Here is a 22,914-nt window from a genome sequence, read left to right as displayed (position 1 = left end):
TTACCCTAGGTGATGGAATCAGGGTACCTAGATCTGGAACTAGAATTTGGGGTATCTAGAACTTGAAATTGAGGTGACTAGAACAGTGTTATCCTAGGTGATGGAATCAGGGTACCTAGACCTGGAACTAGAATTTTGGGGTATCTAGAACTTGAATTTGAGGTGCCTAGAACAGTGTTATCCTAGGTGATGAAAGAAGAAGAGAGTGAGGCTGTGACTTCCCTGGTTTGGATACTATCCTAATAATTATCGATGCAGCCTAGAATAATAATAATAATAATAATAATAATAATAATAATGTTTCTGTTATCATGTTGTTCCTTTGGCCCATGGCTTGGCTTTCCAGACCTAAGGTCATTTTGCTTGCCCTTGAATCAGGGTTCCTAGATCTAGAATTTGGGGTATCTAGAACTTGAATTTGAGGTGCCTAGAACAATGTTATCCTGTGTGATGGAATCAGGGTTCCTAGATCTAGAATTTGGGGCATCTAGAACTTGAATTTGATGTGCCTAGAACAATGTTATCCTGTGTGATGGAATCAGGGTTCCTAGATCTGGAACTAGAATTTGGGGTATTTTGAACTTGAATTTGAGGTGCCTAGAACAGTATTGATGAAAGAAGAAGAGAGTGGGGCTGTGACTTCCCTAGCCTAGAATAATGCAGCCTAGTATAATAATAATAATAATAATAATAATAATAATGCAGAGTAAAATGATGATGATGATGATGATGATGATGATGATGATGTTTCTGTTGTCATGTTGTTCCTTTGGCCCATGGCTTGGCTTTCCAGACCTGTGGTCATTTGGACTGCCCTTATCCAGATCCTTCTTGAATGGTGGAACCTAGAACCCGGACACAGGGTTGTTCCAGGTGACCCAAAGCAGCAGAGAGCGGGAGCCTGGCTTCCCTAGGCTAGGTTCCCCTTGGGGGTCTAGATTTGGGTCTCCTGCTTGGCTGGAGGCGAGGGAGGGGCTCCCCGGAGGGAGGGGGAGGGCTTTGGGTGGGAATCCCCTCCCCTCTCTCTCTCCCTCCCTCCTCCCTCTTTCTCCTTCCCTCCTTCCTTCCTTTCCTTCGCTCTGGTTCTGCTGCTGCTGCTGCTGCGAGGAGAGAGAGCAGGAAGGCACCGCTGGGCTGGAGCCTCACTGAAGCTGCGGTGAGTAGTAGCCTTGCCATTGTTAGGGGGTGGGTTTCCCCCTCCCATTGGCACCAGGGACCCCTTCCCCAAGACCCTTGCCCATGTGCAGAGTGCCACCCCACCCCTCCCTCTCTCCATGGCCAAGGGAATGCTTCTTATTCCTGCCCTGGGTTTGGAAATTCCATTTTTGGTCACAGCTGCATCAGATGGAGGAGACAACAAAGGCAGGCTTTGCATGCCCAAAGTGAGGTGCCAGAGGAAAGGGAGGGAGAGAGGGCTCCTGCCCATGTGCAGAGTGCATTGCTATATAACAGTAGCAAAGAGAGAGAGATAGTGCTTCTGCCCATGTGCAGAGTGCATTGCTATGTAATAATATGTAACAATAACATAGAGAGTGCTTCTGCCCATGTCCAGAGTGTGTTGCTATATAACAGTAGCAAAGAGAGAGAGATAGTGCTTCTGCCCATGTGCAGAATGCATTGCTATGTAATAACAACATAGAGAGAGTGCTCCTGCCCATGTGCAGAGTGCATTGCTATATAATCATAACATAGAGAGTGCTTCTGTCCATGTGCAGAGTGCATTGCTATATAATAATAACACAGAGAGAGTGCTTCTGTCCATGTGCAGAGTGCATTGCTATATAATCATAACATAGAGAGAGTGCTCCTGCCCATGTGCAGAGTGCATTGCTATATAATCATAACATAGAGAGAGTGCTTCTGTCCATGTGCAGAGTGCATTGCTATATAATCATAACATAGAGAGAGTGCTTCTGCCCATGTGCAGAGTGCATTGCTATATAATAACATAGAGAGAGAGAGTGCTCCTGGCCATGTGCAGAGTGCATTGCTATATAATAATAACACAGAGAGAGTGCTCCTGCCCATGTGCAGAGTGCATTGCTATATAATAATGACATAGAGAGAATGCTCCTGCCCATGTCCAGAGTGTGTTGCTATATAACAGTAGCAAAGAGAGAGATATAGTGCTCCTGCCCATGTGCAGAATGCATTGCTATATAATAATGACATAGAGAGAGTGCTCCTGCTCATGTGCAGAGTGCATTGCTATGTGATAATAGCATAGAGAGAGTGCTCCTGCCCATGTGCAGAGTGCATTGCTATATAATCATAACATAGAGAGAGTGCTCCTGCCCATGTGCAGAGTGCATTGCTATGTAATAATAGCATAGAGATTGCTTCTGCCCATGTGCAGAGTGCATTGCTATATCATAACAGAGAGTACTTTTGCCCATGTGCAGAATGTGTTGCAATATAATAACATAGAGAGTGCTTCTGCCCATGTGCAGAGTGCATTGCTATATCATAACAGAGAGTACTTTTGCCCATGTGCAGAATGTGTTGCAATATAATAACATAGAGAGTGCTTCAGCCCATGTGCAGAGTGTGTTGCTATATAACAGTAGCAAAGAGAGAGAGATAGTGCTTCTGCCCATGTGCAGAATGCATTGCTATGTGATAATAGCATAGAGAGAGTGCTCCTGCCCATGTGCAGAGTGCATTGCTATGTAATAATAGCATAGAGAGTGCGCTCCTGCCCATGTGCAGAGTGTGTTGCTATATAACAGTAGCAAAGAGAGATATATAGCGCTTCTGCCCTATAGAGAGTGTGTTGCGATATAATAATAACATAGAGAGAGTGCTTCAGCCCATGTCCGGAGTGTGTTGCTATATAACAGTAGCAAAGAGAGAGAGATATTGCTTCTGCCCATGCGCAGAGTGCATTGCTATATAATAACATAGAGAGAGTGCTTCTGCCCATGTCCAGAGTGTGTTGCTATATAACAGTAGCAAAGAGAGATATATAGTGCTTCTGCCCATGTACAGACTGTGTTGCTATATTATAATAACATAGTGTGCTCCTGCCCATGTGCAGAGTGCATTGCTATATCATAACAGAGAGTGCTTTTGCCCATGTGCAGAATGTGTTGCAATATAATAACATAGAGAGTGCTTCAGCTCATGTGCAGAGTGCATTGCTATATGATAATAGCATAGAGAGTGCGCTCCTGCCCATGTGCAGAGTGTGTGCTATATAACAGTAGCAAAGAGAGAGAGATAGTGCTTCTGCCCATGTGCAGAGTGTGTTGCGATATAATAATAACATAGAGAGAGTGCTTCTGTTCATGTCCAGAGTGTGTTGCTATATAACAGTAGCAAAGAGAGAGATATAGTGCTCCTGCCCATGTGCAGAGTGCATTGCTATATAATAATAACATTGAAAGAGTGTCCCTGCCCATGACCAGAGTGCATTGCTATATAATAACACAGAGAGAGTGCTTCTGCCCATGTCCAGAGTGTGTTGCTATATAACAGTAGCAAAGAGAGAGAGATAGTGCTTCTGCCCATGCGCAGAGTGCATTGCTATATAATAACATAGAGAGAGTGCTCCTGCCCATGTCCAGAGTGTGTTGCTATATAACAGTAGCAAAGAGAGAGAGATAGTGCTTCTGCCCATGTGCAGAATGCATTGCTATATAACAATAACATAGAGAGAGTGCTCCTGCCCATGTGCAGAGTGCATTGCTATGTGATAATAGCATAGAGAGTGCACTCCTGCCCATGTGCAGAGTGCGTTGCTATATAATAACATGGAGAGTATTTCTGTCCATGTGCAGAGTGCATTGCTATATAATAATAGCATAGAGAGAGTGCTTCTGCCTATGTGCAGAGTGCATTGCTATATAACAGTAGCAAAGAGAGAGCTATAGTGCTTCTGCCCATGTGCTTAGTGCGTTGCGATATAATAATAACAGAGAGAGAATTCTCCTGACCATGTGCAGAGTGTGCTGCTATATAACAGTAGCAAAGAGAGAGAGATAGTGCTTCTGCCCATGTGCAGAGTGTGTTGCGATATAATAATAACAATAACATAGAGTGCTCCTGACCATGTGCAGAGTGTGTTGCTATATAATAACACACTCAGAGTGAGTGCTTCTGCCCATGTGCAGAGTGCATTGCTACATATCAATAGCGAAGGAAGAGAGAAATAATACTTCTGCCCATGTCCAAAGTATATTGCTATGTAACAATAACATAGAGATTGCATCTGCTCATGTGCAGAGTGCGTTGCTATAGAACAATTGCAAAGGAAGGGGAGAGTAAGCAAGCGTCTGCTCATGTCATAGAGAATGCTTCAGCCCATGTGCAGAGTGCGTTGCTATATAATAACATTGAGAGAGAGAGTGCACCTGCCCATGTGCAGTGTGTTGCTATATAATAACACAGAGAGAGTGCACCTGCCCATGTGCAGAGTACATTGCTATGTAATAATAACATAGAGAGAGTGCTCCTGGCCATGTGCAGAGTGCATTGCTATATAACAATTGCAAAGAAAGGGGAGAGCAAGCAAGAGTCTGCTCATGTCATAGACAATGCTTCTGCCCATGTGCAGAGTGCATCGCTACATAGCAATAGCAAAGGAAGAGAGAGAGAAATAATACTTCTGCGCATGTCCAAAGTATATTGCTATATAACAATAACATAGGGATTGCTTCTGCCCATGTGCAGAGTGTGTTGCAATATAATAACATAGAAAGTGCTTCTGCCCATGTGCAGAGAGCATTGCTATATAACAATTGCAAAGGAGAGCAAGCAAGCATCTGCTCATGTCATAGAGAGTGCTTCAGCCCATGTGCGGAGTGCATTGCTATATAACAATAACATAGTGATTGCTTCTGCCCATGTGCAGAGTGCGTTGCTATATAATAATAACATAGAGTGCTTCTGCCCATGTGCAGAGTGCATTGCTATATAATAATAACATAGAGAGTGCTTCTGCCCATGTGCAGAGTGCGTTGCTATATAATAATAACATAGAGTGCTTCTGCCCATGTGCAGAGTGCATTGCTATATAATAATAACATAGAGTGCTTCTGCCCATGTGCAGAGTGCATTGCTATATAATAACATGGAGACTGCTTCAGCCCATGTGCAGAGTGCATGGCTATATGACAGTTGCAAAGGAGAGCAAGCAAACAAGCATATGCTCATGTCATAGAGAGTGCTTCAGCCCATGTGCAGAGTACATTGCTATATAATAATAACATAGAGAGTGCTTCTTCCCATGTGCAGAGTGTATTGCTATATAACAAGAACATAGAGGGAGAGTGCTTCTGTCCATGTGCAGAGTGCATTACTATATAGCAATAACAGAAGGAGAGTGCTTCTGCCCATGTCCAGAGTGCGTTGTCATATAATAATAGTAAAGGACAAGAGAGAAGGTGCTTCTGCCCATGTGCGGAGTGCAAGCAAGTATCTGATCATGTCAAGAGTACGTTGCATTTAGTTATTTCCGTTGATGACTAGCGATCAAAAGAAACAATAGAGAAGAAATCAAAGGTAAAATGAGACAATGTAACGCAGCATCGGAAACAATGTTACATATCGAATTAAGGAAGGGAGGGAAGGAGAGAGCGCACCTGCCCATGTGCAGAGCGCATTGTGGCATGCACCAAAGGTGTAGGGTTCTGTCCCATAACTGGACATCCTTTGGTGCCATAAGGAAGGGCCTTGGGATTCCAATCGCGAAGGTGCTATTGATAATAATAATAATCGTAATAATAATGCTTAAGACATTGGTGGCGCATTTGAGCACATGAAGTGTGTCCAAGTTCATCTCAAATCATGTGCATGCAAAACCATCCCCATAACTGGGTACTGTTTGGGCGCATAAGGTGAAGGTCCTATTGATAATGATGATGATGCTTAAGAAAGCGGTGGCGCTTTTTGGACACACAAAGCATCCTCTTGCTCAGATCACATCATGTGCATGCACAATCACCCCCATAACAGGATATCCTTTGGACCCATGAGGCTGAATAGTGGTGAAGGTGCTATTCCAAGATGTTGGCGGCGCTTTTGTGCACATGAAGTGAGTTCTAGTTGGGTTATTTTCTTCTAAATTTGGGCGCATAATACATGTACAGTTCTATCAATGTGGACATTTGAGTGCATTAAGCATTTTCAATTCTCAGAATATGAAAAACTTGGGCGCATTAAGCATTTTCAGTTCTCAAAAAGTGGACATTTGGGTGCGTAAAGCATGTCCAGTTCTCAGAATGTGGACATTTGGGCGCATTAAACATGTTCAATCCTTGGAATGTGGACATTTGGGCGCATAAACTAAGTTCAGTTCTCAGAATGTGGACATTTGGGTGCATTAAACATGTTCAGTTATTGGAATGTGGACATTTGGGCGCATTAAACATGTTCAGTTCTCGAAATGTGAACATGTGGGCGCATTAAAGATGTTCAGTTGTCGGAATATGGACATTTGGGTGCATAAAGCTTATTTAGTTCTCAGAATATGGACAGTTGGGCGCATTAAGCATCTTCAGTTTTCAGAATGTGGACATTTGGGCACATTAAGTATGTTTAGTTCTCGGAATGTGGACATTTGGGTGCATTAAACATGTTCAGTTCTTTGAATGTGGACATTTGGGTGCATTAAACATGTTCAGTTGTTGGAACATGGACATTTGGACACATTAAACATGTTCAGTTTTCAGAATGTGGATATTTGGGCGCATTAAGCATGTTCGGTTCTCAAAAAGTAGACATTTGGGCACATAAAATGTTCAGTCCTTGGATAGTGGACATTTGGGCGCATTAAGCATGTTCTTGGAATGTGGACAATTGGGTGCATAAAGCATGTTCAGTTCTTGAAATGTGGACATTTGGGTGCGTAAAGCATGTTCAATTCTCAGAATGTGGACATTTGGGCGCGTTGAACATATTCAGTTCTCAGAATGTGGACATCTGGGTGCATTAAGCATGTTCACTTCTTGGAATATGGACATTTACGCACATTAAACATGTTCAGTTCTCAAAATGTGGACATTTGGGTGCGTAATGCATGTTCAGATCTTGGAATGTGGACATCTGGGCGCATTAAGCATGTTCACTTGGAATATGGACATTTGGCGCATTAAACATGTTCAGTTCTCAGAGTGTGGATATTTGGGTGCATAAAGCATGTTTAGTTCTTGAAATGTGGACATTTGGGTACACTAAGCATGTTCAGTTGTCGACATTTGGACATTTGGGCACATTAAACATGTTTGGTTTTCGGAATGTGGACATTGGGTGCATAAAGCTTATTTAGTTCTCAGAATGTGGACAGTTGGGCGCATTAAACATATTCAATTCTCAGAATGTGGACATTTGGGTGCATTAAACATGTTCAGTTGTCGGAATGTGGACATTTGGGCACATTAAACATATTCAGTTCTCAGAATGTGGACATTTGGGCGCATTAAACATATTCAGTTCTCAGAATGTGGACATTTGGGCGCATTAAACATATTCAGTTCTCGAAATGTGGACATTTGGGCGCATCAAGCATGTTGTAGTTCAGTTTGTCTCCGAACGTGGCCATTTGGGTACAGAAAGCATCTTCTACTTCTCTGTGTTTGGTGTGCGAATCGGTGCGCTATCCACCAAGGTGTGTGGGGTGGGCAGGACAAGCCTTGCCGCATGGAGCGCCGCGCATGAAACCGCCGCATCTTGGCTGTGGATGAAGGAAGAGCGGGGAAAGCTTTGCAAGATCCGGGTGGTGAGCCTCCTTTTCATTCCTGCGTTTTCCCCGAATGTGTGCGCTTTGTGTGTCCCTTTGTGTGCATAGCGCACATCACTTGCATGCGCGGACGGCTTTTGTGTGTGTATTTTTTTTTTTTGTGCGGCAAGCTGCTGAATGTTGATCAATGTTTGTGCCACACAATCTGCTTGCGGTGGGTGGATGCTTTCGGGGAGGAAGTTGACATTTTTTGCAATGTCGTTGCCGTCGCGCTTTGGGGCGGAAATATTTTGCAAGGGAATGCAGCGAACGAAGAAACGAGCGAACGAACGAACGAACGGGAGCTTTGCAGCTCGTAATGCCAAACGGCAGGAGTCGGAATCGTTGCTTTTTGCAGCCGAGCGAAAGGTGCATCTCTTGTCTTCGGTCTCCCTTCTGTTCCAGATCCACAAACCCAAAATATCGTTTTTTGCGCCTTGGTTTCGGAGCCCAAATCGCACCGCGTCGGCTCTTGCACACTTCGCTAAAAATAACTCCAACGGGGGAAGAAGGAAGGAGGGAAGAAAAAAAGAACTTCACCGTTTCCGAGCACAAAGGGCCTGTTTTAGGAAGATTAATGCTAATCTGCACAAAGACATGCAGCTGCTGAACTAATGCGCCCAGCCAAAATTCCTTGTAAGGGGCGAGAGAGTGTTGCCATCGAGAACGAGGCTCCCATCATCATCATAATCAATCAGTAACAACAACAACAATATGCTCCCACTGAGTCGCTGAACTTGCTGACCGGAAGGTTGGTGGTTCAGATCTGGGGAGCGGGGTGAGCTCCCGCTGTTAGCCCCAGCTCCTGCCAACCTAGCAGTTCGAAAACATGCAGATGTGAGTAGATCAATAGGTACTGCACCAGCAGGAAGGTAACCAGTGAGATAGGTCTAGTTTCATGGAAAGGTAACCGCTGAGCTGCTGAACTTGCTGACCGAAAGGTCGGCGGTTCAGATCTGGGGAGTGGGGAGAGCTCCTGCTGTTAGCCCCAGCTCCTGCCAACCTAGTAGTTCGAAAACATGCAAATGTGGGTAGATTAATAGATACTGCTCCAGCTGGAAGGTAACCGCTGAGCTGCTGAACTTGCTGACCAAAAGGTTGGCGGTTCAGATCTGGGGAGTGGGGAGAGCTCCCGCTGTTAGCCCCAGCTCCTGCCAACCTAGCAGTTCGAAAACATGCATATGTGAGTAGATCAATAGGTACTGCACCAGCAGGAAGGTAACCAGTGAGATAGGTCTTGTTTCATGGAAAGGTAACCGCTGAGCTGCTGAACTTGCTGACCAAAAGGTCAGCAGTTTGAATGCAGGGAGCAAGGTGAGCTCATACTGTTAGCCCCAGCTCCTGTCAATCTAGCAGTTCGAAAACATGCAAATGTGAGTAGATCAATAGGTACCACGCCAGCAGGAAGGTAACCACGGAGATGCTGAACTTGCTGACCAAAAGGTTGGAGGTTCGAATCCGGGGAACAGGGTGAACTCCTGCTGTTAGCCCCAGCTCCTGCCAACCAAGCAGTTCGAAAACATGCAAATGTGTGTAGATCAATAGGTACTGCTCCAGCTGGAAGGTAACCGCTGAGCTGCTGAACTTGCTGACCAAAAGGTTGAAAGTGCGACTCTGGGGAGCGGGGGGAGCAGATCAATAGGTCCTGTTTCATGGAACGGTAACCGCTGAGATGCTGAACTTGCTGACCAAAAGGTTGGTGGTTCGAATCCAGGGAGCAAGGTGAGCTCATACTGTTAGCCCCAGCTCCTGCCAATCTAGCAGTTTGAAAACATGCAAATGTGAGTAGATCAATAGGTACCGCTCAAGCAGGAAGGTAACAGCTGAGCTGCTGAACTTGCTGACCAAAAGGTTAGTGGTTCAAATCTGGGGAGCGGGGTGAGCTCCCGCTGTTAGTCCCAGCTCCTGCCAACCTAGCAGTTCGAAAACATGCAAATGGGCGTGGATCAATAGGACTTGTTTCATGGAAAGGTAACCACTGAGCTGCTGAACTTGCGGACCAAAAGGTTGAAGATTTGAATCTGGGAAGCGGGGTGAGCTCCCACTGTTAGCCCCAGCCCCTGCCAACCTAGCAGTTCGAAAACATGCAAATGTGAGTAGATCAATAGGTACTGCTCAAGCAGGAAGGTAACAGCTGAGCTGCTGACCAAAAGGTTGGAGGTGCAAATCCGGGGAGCGGGGTGAGCTCCCGCTGTTAGCCCCAGCTCCTGCCAACCTAGCAGTTCGAAAACATGCAAATGTGAGTAGATCCAGCAGGAAGGTAACCATTGACCTGCTGAACTTGTTGACCGAAAGGTCGGTGGGTCAAATCCAGGGGGCAGGGTGAGCTCCCTCTGTTAGCTCCAGCTCTGCCAACCTAGCAGTTCGAAAACATTCAAATGTGAGTAGATGGATAAGTACCGCTTCGGCGCTCCATGCAGTCATGCTGGCCACATGACCTTGGAGGTGTCTACGGACAACGCCGGCTCTTTGGCTTAGAAATGGAGATGAGCAGAACCCACCAGAGTTGGATTCGACTAGGCTTAATGTCAGGGGAAACCTTTACCTTTACGTTGGTCTAAATCACTGGGTTGTTGTGTGTTTTCTGGTCTGGCTGGCCATTTTCTAGAAGCATTCTCTCCTGACGTTTCACCCACACCTACGGCAGGCATCCTCAGAGGTTGTGAGGTCTGTTGGAAACGAGGCAAGTGAGGTTTATATATCTCTGGAATAATGTCCACGGTTGGAATAATAACTCCTGGAGGCAAATCGGAATGTGGCAATTGACCGCCTCTTTAGCATTGAATGGCCTTGCAGTTTCAAAGCCTGGCTGTGAATTCCAGACAGGGAAACAATTAGGGCTGCCTGACGCCTCCCAACAAAGGATTCCCCCAGGCAGGAAGCAGCCAGGCCTTGAAGCTGCAAGGTCATTCGATGCTAATCAAGGTAGCCAATGGCAACATTCACACTTGCCTCCAACAGACAAGAGTTCTTTCTCCTACCCTGGACATTATACATACATACATACATACATACATGCATACATACATACATACGTGCATACACCTCACTTGCCTAGTTTCCAACAGACCTCACAACCTCTGAGTCGGCCTGCCATAGATGTGGGTGAAATGTCAGGAGAGAATGCTTCTGGTACAAGGCCAGACAGCCCGGAAAACTCACAGCAACCCAGTGATTCTGGTCATGAAAGCCTTCGCATGCATACACCTCACTTGCCTAGTTTCCAACAGACTTCACAACCTCTGAGTCGACCTGCCATAGATGTGGGTGAAATGTCAGGAGAGAATGCTTCTGGTACAAGGCCAGACAGCCCGGAAAACTCACAGCAACCCAGTGATTCTGGTCATGAAAGCCTTCGCATGCATACACCTCACTTGCCTAGTTTCCAACAGACCTCACAACCTCTGAGTCGGCCTGCCATAGATGTGGGTGAAATGTCAGGAGAGAATGCTTCTGGTACAAGGCCAGACAGCCCGGAAAACTCACAGCAACCCAGTGATTCTGGTCATGAAAGCCTTCGCATGCATACACCTCACTTGCCTAGTTTCCAACAGGCCTCACAACCTCTGAGTCGGCCTGCCATAGATGTGGGTGAAATGTCAGGAGAGAATGCTTCTGGTACAAGGCCAGACAGCCCGGAAAACTCACAGCAACCCAGTGATTCTGGTCATGAGAGCCTTCGCATGCATACACCTCACTTGCCTAGTTTCCAACAGGCCTCACAACCTCTGAGTCGGCCTGCCATAGATGTGGGTGAAATGTCAGGAGAGAATGCTTCTGGTACAAGGCCAGACAACCCGGAAAACTCACAGCAACCCAGTGATTCTGGTCATGAAAGCCTTCGCATGCATACACCTCACTTGCCTAGTTTCCAACAGGCCTCACAACCTCTGAGTCGGCCTGCCATAGATGTGGGTGAAATGTCAGGAGAGAATGCTTCTGGTACAAGGCCAGACAACCCGGAAAACTCACAGCAACCCAGTGATTTTGGTCATGAAAGCCTTCGCATGCATACAACTCACTTGCCTAGTTTCCAACAGACCTCACAACCTCTGAGTCGGCCTGCCATAGATGTGGGTGAAATGTCAGGAGAGAATGCTTCTGGTACAAGGCCAGACAGCCCGGAAAACTCACAGCAACCCAGTGATTCTGGTCATGAAAGCCTTCGCATGCATACACCTCACTTGCCTAGTTTCCAACAGGCCTCACAACCTCTGAGTCGGCCTGCCATAGATGTGGGTGAAATGTCAGGAGAGAATGCTTCTGGTACAAGGCCAGACAGCCCAGAAAACTCACAGCAACCCAGTGATTCTGGTCATGAAAGCCTTCGCATGCATACACCTCACTTGCCTAGTTTCCAACAGACCTCACAACCTCTGAGGAGGCCTGCCATAGATGTGGGTGAAATGTCAGGAGAGAATGCTTCTGGTACAAGGCCAGACAGCCCGGAAAACTCACAGCAAGCCAATGATTTTGATCATTAAAGCCTTCGACAACAACAACAACATAATAATAATAATAATAGCACCAACAACAATAGTAGATGATGATGGAGTCTCCTTCTCTTAGAATCCTAGAACTGGAAGAAACCCCCATTCTGGATGGTCATCTGTTGGTAGGGTTTGATGGTGTCCTCCTCTTTCAACTCTAGGATGATGATGATGATGATGATGATGATGATGATGATGATGATTATTGGTGGAGTCTCCTCTTAGAATCCAAGAGTTGGAAGAGAAGAAAGAAGCCATCAGATCCCTCCTGGCAGATGGCCATCTGGATTGGGGGTCTCTTCCAGCTCTAGGATTCTAAGTGAAGGAGACTCCATCATCATCATCATCATCATCATCATCATCATCATCATCATCACCACAACAACAACGGAAACAGCAATAGAATCCTAGAGTTGGAAGAGAAGGAAAACACAATCAGATCCCTCCTGGCAGATGGCCATCCAGACTGGGGGTCTCTTCCAGCTCTAGGATTCTAAGTGAAGGAGACTCCATCATCATCATCATCATCATCATCATCATCAACAACAACAGAAACAACGATAGACTCCTAGAGTTGGAAGAGAAGGACGACACAATCAAATCCCTCCTGACAGATGGCCATCCAGGCAGTGGGCTTCCCCCAGCTCTAGGATTATAAGGAAACTCCATCGTCATCATCATCACTATCATCATCAATAACAACAACAACAACAACAACAACAACAACAACAACAACATAGTTCTAGTTGGAAGAGAAGGAAGACACCATTCAATCCCTCCCGGCAGATGGCCATCTGGATTGGGGTCTCTTCCAGCTGTAGGATTCTAAGTGAAGGAGACTCCATCATCGTCATCAACAACAGAAACAACAATAGAATCCTAAAGTTGGAAGAGAAGGAAGACACCATTAGATCCCTCCTGACAGATGGCCATCCAGGCAGTGGGCCTCCTCCAGCTCTAGGATTATAAGGAAACTCCATCATCATCATCATCACTATCATCATCAATAATAATAACAACAACAACAATAACAATAATATAATTCTAGTTGGAAGAGAAGGAAGAAACCATCCAATCCCTCCCGACAGATGGCCATCTGGATTGGGGGTCTCTTCCAGCTCTAGGATTCAAAGAGAAGGAGACCCCATCATCATCATCATCATCATCATCATCATCATCTTCTTCTTCTTCTTCTTCTTCTTCAATAATAATAATAATAATAATAATAATAATAATAATAATAACAACAACAATAATATAATCCTAGAGTTGGAAGAGAAGGAAGACACCATCAAAGCCCTTTCAACAGATGGCCATCTGGATTGGGGGTCTCTTCCAACTCTAGGATTCCAAGAGATGGGGACTCCATCATGACGATCATGATCATCATCTATTTATTATTATTATTATTATTATTATTATTATTATTATTATTATTATTATTATGTAATCCTACAGATTGGAGAAACTCCAAGGAGACCATCTAGTCCAACCCCCTTCTGCCAGGCAGGAAGACCATCAAAGCCCTCTCGACAAATGACCATCCAGATTTAGAGTCTCTTCCAGCTCTACACTTCATCTTCATCTATTATTATTATTATTATTATTATTATTATTATTATTATTAATTGAATTCTAGAGTTTGAAGAAATCCCAATGAGGCCATCTAGTCTGACCTCCTTCTGTCAGGCAGGAAGACATAATCAAAGCCCTCCTGACAGATGGCCATCAGGATTGGGAGTCTCTTCCAGGTCTAGGCTTCTATGAGAAGGAGACACCATCGAATTCTAGAGTTTGAAGAGATCCTAATGAGGCCATCTAGTCTGACCCCCCTTCTGCCAGGCAGGAAGACACCATTAAAGGCCTCCCGACAGATGGCCATCCAGATTGGGAGTCTCTTCCAGGTCTAGGCTTCTATGAGAAGGAGACACCATCTATTATTATTATCAGCATTATCATTATTATTATCAGCATTATTATTATTGAATTCTAGAGTTGGAAGAGACCTCAAGGGGACCATCTAGTCTGACCCCTTTCTGCCAGGCAAGAAGTCACCATCAAAGCCCTCCCAACAGATGGCCATCCGGATTGGGAATCTCTTCCAGGTGTAGGCTTCTATGAGAAGGAGACGTTGTTGTTGTCATTGTCATTATCATTATTATTGAGTTTTAGAGTTGAAAGAGACCCCAAGGGGACCATCTAGTCTGACCTCTTTCTGCCAGGCAGGAAGACACCATCAAAGCCCTAATGACAGATGGCCATTCTTAGTAGTGTTTGTTTTGCTACTGAGGTCCCCCGGTCTTGATCTATAACACATTGTAGGTGTTGGGAGCGTCGGTATCAGCAATGGTGAAGTATGCTGGGAGTGGCAGTCCCAAGAATTGCTGGGTTTTTAATGGACAGACTCATTTTTCATGGCACATGGAGGCACATGCGCAACTCTGCACTTTCGCCACTTATCTTTGAGCAGAAAATGGTCCGAGATAAGGAACGGGGTGAAATCTTGGTCAAAAGTCGCGGTCTGGGCAAGAAGCGAGGAAAAACCAGTTTGGAATCTCTGGGTTGCATTGTGACCATGTGCCTTGTGGTCATTTATTTTGACAAGTGGCAACCCTAAGGCAAAGCCATCACGGTGAATCTTTCAATTGAGGCTGGATGTCTATCTGTTAGGAAGGCTTTGGTTGTGTCCTCCTGCCTGGAAGATTGGGGTTGGACTAGATGGCCCACATGGTCTCTATTATTCTATGATTCTACGATCCCGCAACAACAAACCACAGATGAGCTAGTTTGGAGAGAATAGGCAAAGCCATTAGCGAATTAAAAGGTAACAAAGCCAGCGGACCTGATGGGATCCCCGCTGAAATCTTTAAAGAGGGTGGACCTGAGCTGACACAACAACCCTACAAGGTCACTTAAACCTTACCAAGTGGCAACCCTAAGGTAAAGCCATCATGGGGTCTCTTTAAATTGAGACTGGGTGTCTATCTGTTAGGAAGGCTTTGGTTGTGTCCTTCTGCCAAGAAGATTGAGGTTGGAGTAGATGGCCCACGTGGTCTCTATTCTAAGATCCCGCAACAACAAACCAGGGATGAGCAAGTTTGGAGGGAATAGGCAAAGCCATTAGCGAATTAAAAGATAACAAAGCCAGCGGACCTGATGGGATCCCCGCTGAAATCTTTAAAGAGGGTGGACCTGAGCTGACACAACAACCCTACAAGGTCATTTAAACCCTACCAGGTAGCAACCCTAAGGCAAAGCTATCATGGAGTCTCTTTTAAGTTGAGACTGGATGTCTATCTGTCAGGAGAGCTTTGGTTGTGTCCTCCTACCTGGAAGATCGGGGTTGGACTAGATGGCAAACGAGGTCTCATCCATATCTATTATTCTATGATTCGACGATCCCGCAACAACAAACCAGGGACGAGCTAGTTTGGAGGGAATAGGCAAAGCCGTTAGTGAATTAAAAGATAACAAAGCCAGCGGGCCTGATGGGATCCCTGCTGAAATCTTTAAAGAGGGTGGACCTGAGCTAACATAACAACCCTACAAGGTCACTTAAACCTTACCAAGTGGCAACCCTAAGGCAAAGCCATCATGGGGTCTCTTTTAAGTCGAGGCTGGATGTCTATCTGTCAGGAAGGCTTTGGTTGTGTCCTCCTGCCTGGAAGATTGAGGTTGGACTAGATGGCCCTCGTGGTCTCTATTCAAAGATCCCGCAACAACAAACCAGGGATGAGCTAGTTTGGAGAGAATAGGCAAAGCCATTAGCGAATTAAAAGGTAACAAAGCCAGCGGACTTGATGGGATCCCCGCTGAAATCTTTAAAGAGGGTGGGCCTGAGCTGACACAACAACCCTACAAGGTCATCTAAACCCTACCAGGTGGCAACCCTAAGGCAAAGCCATCATGGGGTCTCTTTTAAGTTGAGGCTGGATGACTATCTGCCAGGAAGGCTTTGGTTGTGTCCTCCTGCCTGGAAGATTGAGGTTGGAGTAGATGGCCCACGTGGTCTCTATTCTAAGATCCCGCAACAACAAACCAGGGATGAGCAAGTTTGGAGGGAATAGGCAAAGCCGTTAGCGAATTAAAAGATAACAAAGCCAGTGGACCTGATGGGATCCCCGCTGAAATCTTTAAAGAGGGTGGACCTGAGCTGACACAACAACCCTACAAGGTCATTTAAACCCTACCAGGTGGCAACCCTAAGGCAAAGCCATCATGTGGTCTCTTTAAATTGAGGCGGGATGTCTATCTGTTAGAAAGGCTTTGTGTCCTTTGTGTGGTTGTGTCCTCCTGCCTGGAAGATTGGGGTTAGACTAGATGGCCCATGTGGTCTTTTCCATAACTATTCTATGATTCTACAATCTCACAACAGTAAACCAGGGATGAGCTACTTTGGAGGGAATAGGCAAAGCCATTAGCGAATTAAAAGATAACAAAGCCAGCGGACCTGATGGGATCCCTGCTGAAATCTTTAAAGAGGGTGAACCTGAGCGGACACAGCAACCCTACCACGTCTCTTCCATATCTATTTTTCTATGATTCTACGATCCTGCAACAATAAACCAGGGATGAGCAAGTTTGGAGGGGATAGGCAAAGCCGTTAGCGAATTAAAAGGTAACAAAGTCAGCGGACCTGATGGGATCCTCGCTGAAATCTTTAAAGAGGGTGGACCTGAACGGACACAGCAACCCTACCAGGTCTCTTCCATATCTATTATTCTATAATTCTACGATCCTGCAACAACAAACCAGGGATGAGCAAGTTTGGAGGGGATAGGCAAAGCCATTAGCGAATTAAAAGGTAACAAAGCCAGCGGACCTGATGGGATCCCTGCTGAAATCTTTAAAGAGGGTGAACCTGAGCGGACACAGCAACCCTACCAGGTCTCTTCCATATCTATTTTTCTATAATTCTACGATCCTGCAACAACAAACCAGGGATGAGCAAGTTTGGAGGGGATAGGCAAAGCCATTAGCGAATTAAAAGGTAACAAAGCCAGCGGACTTGATGGGATCCCCGCTGAAATCTTTAAAGGGGGTGGACCTGAGCGGACACAACAACCCTACCAGGTCATTAAAAAAGTGTGGGCGACCGAGAAAATCCCGCCAGACTTTTTCAAAAAAGGGGAAACACTGGAAACTATCGAGGTGTCTCCCTTCCGACCTCCGCTGGGAAAATCCTCGCGAGGGGTTGGACTGGATGACCTCTGGGGGTCCCTTCTAAGTGTACGATTCAACGACATGGTTATATATGTCCATATTCAGCTGGTGTAGTGACGAGCTTGTTTCTCGGGACTGTTGTGGCGGAAGAATTCCCAGGCCGAATCCCCGGCCAGGCCTGAGTCATCCCTTGGCAGACCCCGCAAGTCCCTGCATGCTTTCCGAACATTCCTGGGCCGTTTGCATGGGAAAGAAAAAGAAAAAAAGCAAACGAAGTCTTCTAATCCTTTTAAACTTGAAATTCTGCAGGAGAGGGGAGTGGGCGGAGGTGACTTTGCACCATGCTGTTCCAAGGACATTTCGGGAAAAGCAGGGATCCTGGATGCTTGCCATAGATGCAGGCGAAACGTCAGGAGAGAATGCTTCTAAAACATGGCCATACAGCCCGAAAAAAGCTACAACAACCCAGTGATTCCGGCCATGAAAGCCTTCGATAATATAGAGATCCTGGAGTTGGAAGGGAACTGCAAGGGTCATCCAGCCCAGCCCCCTTCTGCCATAAAGAAAGAATAGGCATTAGCCAATTAAAAGGTAACAAAGCCAGCGGACCTGATGGGATCCCCGCTGAAATCTTTAAAGAGGGTTAGACACCATTATTACTACTACTACTACTACTACTACTACTACTATTATTATTGCATCAGAAACTTGGAAGACACCCCAAGGGCCATCCTATTTAACCCCCTTCTGACATAAAAGGAATACACCATCTAATCCCTCCCCACAGATGGCCATCCAGACTCTGTTTTGAAAGCATCAGGGAAGGAGACATCTATTGTTGTTGTTGTTGTTGTTGTTGTTATTGCATCAGAAACTTGGAAGACACCCCAAGGGACATCCTATTAAATCCCCTTCTGACATAAAGGAAGACACCATCTAATCCCTCTCCACAGATGGCCATCCAGACTCTGTTGTGAAAGCATCAGGGAAGGAGACATCCATTGTTGTTGTTGTTGTTGTTGTTGTTGTTGTTGTTATTGCATCAGAAACTTGGAAGACACCCCAAGGCCCATCCTATTTAACCCCCTTCTGACATAAAGGAATACACCATCTAATCCCTCTCCACAGATGGCCATCCAGACTCTGTTTTGAAAGCATCAGGGAAGGAGACATCCATTGTTGTTGTTGTTGTTGTTGTTGTTATTGCATCAGAAACTTGGAAGACACCCCAAGGGCCATCCTATTAAACCCCCTTATGACATAAAAGGAATACACCATCTAATCCCTCCCCACAGATGGCCATCCAGACTCTGTTTTGAAAGCATCAGGAAAGGAGACATCCATTGTTGTTGTTGTTGTTGTTGTTGTTGTTATTGCATCAGAAACTTGGAAGACACCCCAAGGGCCACCCTATTAAACCCCCTTCTGACATAAAAGGAATACACCATCTAATCCCTCCCCACAGATGGCCATCCAGACTCTGTTTTGAAAGCATCAGGAAAGGAGACATCCATTGTTGTTGTTGTTGTTGTTGTTGTTGTTATTGCATCAGAAACTTGGAAGACACCCCAAGGGCCACCCTATTAAACCCCCTTCTGACATAAAAGGAATACACCATCTAATCCCTCCCCACAGATGGCCATCCAGACTCTGTTTTGAAAGCATCAGGAAAGGAGACATCCATTGTTGTTGTTGTTGTTGTTGTTGTTGTTATTGCATCAGAAACTTGGAAGACACCCCAAGGGCCATCCTATTAAACCCCCTTATGACATAAAAGGAATACACCATCTAATCCCTCCCCACAGATGGCCATCCAGACTCTGTTTTGAAAGCATCAGGGAAGGAGACATCCATTGTTGTTGTTGTTGTTGTTGTTGTTATTGCATCAGAAACTTGGAAGACACCCCAAGGGCCACCCTATTAAACCCCCTTATGACATAAAAGGAATACACCATCTAATCCCTCCCCACAGATGGCCATCCAGACTCTGTTTTGAAAGCATCAGGAAAGGAGACATCCATTGTTGTTGTTGTTGTTGTTGTTGTTATTGCATCAGAAACTTGGAAGACACCCCAAGGGCCACCCTATTAAACCCCCTTATGACATAAAAGGAATACACCATCTAATCCCTCTCCACAGATGGCCATCCAGACTCTGTTTTGAAAGCATCAGGAAAGGAGACATCCATTGTTGTTGTTGTTGTTGTTGTTGTTATTGCATCAGAAACTTGGAAGACACCCCAAGGGCCACCCTATTAAACCCCCTTCTGACATAAAAGGAATACACCATCTAATCCCTCCCCACAGATGGCCATCCAGACTCTGTTTTGAAAGCATCAGGAAAGGAGACATCCATTGTTGTTGTTGTTGTTGTTGTTGTTATTGCATCAGAAACTTGGAAGACACCCCAAGGGCCACCCTATTAAACCCCCTTCTGACATAAAAGGAATACACCATCTAATCCCTCCCCACAGATGGCCATCCAGACTCTGTTTTGAAAGCATCAGGAAAGGAGACATCCATTGTTGTTGTTGTTGTTGTTGTTGTTGTTGTTATTGCATCAGAAACTTGGAAGACACCCCAAGGGCCATCCTATTAAACCCCCTTATGACATAAAAGGAATACACCATCTAATCCCTCCCCACAGATGGCCATCCAGACTCTGTTTTGAAAGCATCAGGAAAGGAGACATCCATTGTTGTTGTTGTTGTTGTTGTTGTTATTGCATCAGAAACTTGGAAGACACCCCAAGGGCCACCCTATTAAACCCCCTTCTGACATAAAAGGAATACACCATCTAATCCCTCCCCACAGATGGCCATCCAGACTCTGTTTTGAAAGCATCAGGAAAGGAGACATCCATTGTTGTTGTTGTTGTTATTGCATCAGAAACTTGGAAGACACCCCAAGGGCCATCCTATTAAACCCCCTTATGACATAAAAGGAATACACCATCTAATCCCTCCCCACAGATGGCCATCCAGACTCTGTTTTGAAAGCATCAGGAAAGGAGACATCCATTGTTGTTGTTGTTGTTGTTGTTGTTGTTGTTATTGCATCAGAAACTTGGAAGACACCCCAAGGCCCATCCTATTAAATCCCCTTTTGACATAAAGGAAGACACCATCTAATCCCTCTCCACAGATGGCCATCCAGACTCTGTTTTGAAAGCATCAGGAAAGGAGACATCCATTGTTGTTGTTGTTGTTGTTGTTGTTATTGCATCAGAAACTTGGAAGACACCCCAAGGCCCATCCTATTAAATCCCCTTTTGACATAAAGGAAGACACCATCTAATCCCTCTCCACAGATGGCCATCCAGACTCTGTTTTGAAAGCATCAGGAAAGGAGACATCCATTGTTGTTGTTGTTGTTGTTGTTATTGCATCAGAAACTTGGAAGACACCCCAAGGCCCATCCTATTAAACCTTCTGACGTAAAGGAATACACCATCTAATCCCTCCCCACAGATGGCCATCCAGACTCTGTTTTGAAAGCATCAGGGAAGGAGACATCTATTGTTGTTGTTGTTGTTGTTGTTGTTGTTGTTATTGCATCAGAAACTTGGAAGACACCCCAAGGGCCATCCTATTAAACCCCCTTCTGACATAAAAGGAATACACCATCTAATCCCTCCCCACAGATGGCCACCCAAACTCTGCTTAGAAAGCATCGGGAAAGGAGACAACTATTATTGTTATTGATATTGTTATTGTTATTATTATTATTATTATCATTATTTTATTTTACTATATTATTATTGTTATTGTTATTATTATATTACATTATTATTATTATTACTGTCATTGAATCATAGGGCCATCCAATTTAACCCCTTCTGCCATAAAGGAAGACACCATCTGATCCCTCCTGACAGATGGCCATCCAGTCTCTGCTTAGAAAGCACTAGAGAAGGAGACATCTATTATTATTATTATTATTATTATTATTATTATTATTATTATTATTTTACTGACACAAAAAACAGTATGTCACAGCAAATGAGATATATATGCTGGGTTTCATATCAAAAATCAAATTATTGTTGTTGTTGTTGTTGTTGTTATTGTTATTATTATTATTATTATATTCAAACTACAGGAAAGGAGTTTCCACCTGAACATGAGGAAGAACTTCCTTACTGTGAGAACTGTTCAGCAGTGGAACTCTCTGCCCCGGAGTGTAGTGGAGTCCTCTTCTTTGGAGGCTTTGAAACAGAGGCTGGATGGCCATCTGTCGGGGTGGTTTGAATGCGATTGTCCTCCTTCTGGGTAGAATGGGGTTGGACTGGATGGCCCATGAGGTCTCTTCTAACTCAGCGGTTTAAACCGCTGAGCTGCTGAACTTGCTAACCAAAAAGTCACAGGTTTGAATCTGGGGAGCGGAGTGAGCTCCCGCTGTTAGCTCCAGCTTCTCCCACTCTAGTAGTTTGAAAACATGCAAATGTGAGTAGATCAATAGGTACCGCTCCGACGGGAAGGCAATGGTGCTCCATGCAGCCACATGAACTTGGAGGTGTCTAAGGACAACGCCGGCTCTTCGGCTTAGAAATGGAGATGAGCACCAGAGTTGCAGAGTTGGACATGACTGGACTTAATGTCACTACTGGGACCACTTTGACTGGCTTGTTCCTAATATTTTTACAAACCCCGATGACATCTAGACATTTGATGATCCAACAATGTGGAAGTGAGAGAGATGCATTATTATTATTATTATTATTATTATTATTATTATTAACACAACAAGATGAGTCCACAGCAGACACTCTGCTGGCTATTGAATTGGATCACACGTCGGACACTTCCCAAGTGTCTAGGACTGTGTGATGTGTCGGCGAATAATGCGTGCAGATCGCAGTAAGGTGGCCTTTCACAGCTGGCGGATGGAAATTTTGTCAGCACCGATTGTGTTTAAGTGCAGACCAAGGTCTTGAGGCACTGCACCCAGTGTGCCGATCACCACTGGGACCACCTGGACTGGCTTGTGCCAGAGTCGTTGTGGTCGTCGTTGTCTTCTTCTTCTTCTCCTCCTTCCTCTTCCTCTTCCTCTTCCTCTGCTTCTTCTTCTCCTTCCCCTTCTTCCCCTTCTTCTTCTTCCTTTTCCTCCTCCTCCTCTTCTTCTTCCTCTTCTTCCTCTTTGTCTTCTCCTTCCTCTCCCTCTCCTCCTCTTCCTCCTTCTCTTTCTTCTTCTCCTCCTCCTCCTCCTCCTCCTTCTCCTTTCTCTTCTTCTTCTTCTTCTTCTTCTTCTTCTTCTTCTTCTTCTTCTTCTCGTCCTTCTCCTTTCTCTTCTCCTCCTCCTCCTCCTCCTCCTCCTTCCTCCTCTTCTTCTTCTTCTCCTCCTCCTCCTCCTTCTCCTTCCTCCTCCTCCTCCTCTTCTTCTTCTTCTTCTTCTTCTTCTTCTCCTCCTCCTCCTCCCTCCTCCTCCTCCTCCTCCTCCTCCTCTTCTTCTCCTCCTCCCTCCTCCTCCTCCTCCTCTTCTTCTTCTCCTCCTCCTCTTCTTCTTCTTCTTCTTCGTCTTTCTCTTCTTCCTCTTCGTCTTCTCC

The 22,914-nt window shown here is 45.2% G+C and overlaps 1 protein-coding gene across 2 annotated transcripts in view; it reads left to right on the top strand.

Moving 5' to 3' along the window:
* Positions 1 to 1,050: 1,050 nt before the first annotated feature.
* Positions 1,051 to 22,914, top strand: part of RASGRP2 (RAS guanyl releasing protein 2) — a 95,359-nt gene continuing 73,495 nt past the window's right edge. The window contains exon 1 of one of the 2 annotated variants that reach the window (XM_067472524.1): positions 1,051 to 1,156. The gene's annotated coding sequence lies outside the window, so the exon portion shown is untranslated. Of the gene's footprint in view, positions 1,157 to 7,566; positions 7,718 to 22,914 lie in introns of those variants that run through there. The other variant, XM_067472525.1, reaches the window with a different exon arrangement.

Source organism: Anolis sagrei, chromosome 12 (genome assembly GCF_037176765.1).
Source record: "Anolis sagrei isolate rAnoSag1 chromosome 12, rAnoSag1.mat, whole genome shotgun sequence".
NCBI lineage: Eukaryota > Metazoa > Chordata > Lepidosauria > Squamata > Dactyloidae > Anolis > Anolis sagrei.
The sequence above is the reverse complement of the archived record's forward strand: the minus strand, read 5'-3'. Positions and strand labels throughout refer to the sequence as shown.